Source organism: Octopus bimaculoides, chromosome 9 (assembly GCF_001194135.2).
Source record: "Octopus bimaculoides isolate UCB-OBI-ISO-001 chromosome 9, ASM119413v2, whole genome shotgun sequence".
NCBI classification, from domain to species: domain Eukaryota; kingdom Metazoa; phylum Mollusca; class Cephalopoda; order Octopoda; family Octopodidae; genus Octopus; species Octopus bimaculoides.
Genome location: NC_068989.1, coordinates 9,212,431 through 9,213,623, shown reverse-complemented (window position 1 = coordinate 9,213,623; position 1,193 = coordinate 9,212,431).

Below are 1,193 nucleotides of genomic sequence, written 5' to 3'. Positions count from 1 at the left end.
ATATATATATATATATATATATATATATATATATATATATATATATATACATACACACACACATATATATATATATGTATGCCTACAAACATACACATATATTTATGGACATAAAGAGACACAGAAATAGTTAATAGCTACAGGAATAAAGAGCTAACTGGACAAAAAGTAAAAGAAAAAAAAAAACCATACCGATAACCTTCAGCCCCTAGCCCTTAATAACTTAATAATAAAAAAAAAAAAGACCGTGCAGATATAAGAAGTAGCGGGCCAAACACTTCAGCTAAATTACATAACAAAAAAAATGGATAAAAAGAAACCGACCCAACTAAAAGAAAAATAATACAAAATATAATATCAATAATTAATAAAAAGAAAGTAAAATAAACCAGCAGAATAACATCACTAAACTGTTGGTATAAAAGGAATATCACATAGTTATACTGTCTATCATGATATACAATGTGGGTCTCAGAGGAATTGAGGGACGATTACTAATGTTTGTGAAGGTCACTGAAGTAACTCAATGATGGTGGTGGCTCTAGCAGTGGTGGTTGTGGTAGTGGTGGTGGCTGTAGCGGTGATGGTTGTGGTAGTGGTAGTGGTGATGGTGGTGGTTGTGATAGTGGTGGTGGTGGTAGTGGCGGTGGTGTTGGTGATGGTGGCTGTGGGAGTGGTGAGCATTGATGGTGGCTGTGTTAGGGTCTGTAGTAGTGGAGGCGATGCTGGTGGTGGAGGCAGTGGTGGTAGGTAAGGTGCTTGTGTTGGTGGTGGTTGTATTGGTGGTAATGGTCTTAGTGGTGGTGATGATGGCATTGGCGGTGGAGATGTCTTGGTGGTAGTGGTGCTTTTATTGGTACTAATGTTCTTAATGGTGATGGTGATGGCATTGGCGGTGGTGGTGGTATTGGTGGTGGTGGTCGTCGTTGTTGTGGTGTGATGACTGTAAAAGTATTGGTGGTGGAGGTGTTAGCGCTTGCAGAGGTGGTGGTGATGATGGTCCTAGTGGTGATGGTGGTGGTTGTGGAGGTGGTGGAGGTGGTGATGGTGGCGATGGTATTGGTGGTAGTGGTTATGGTGGTGGTGGTGGTGGTGGTGATGATGATGATAGTGGTGGTAGTGGTGGATGTGGTTGTGGTGGTAGTTGTGGTAGTGGTTATGGTGGTGGTGGTGGTGGTGGTGATGATGATGAT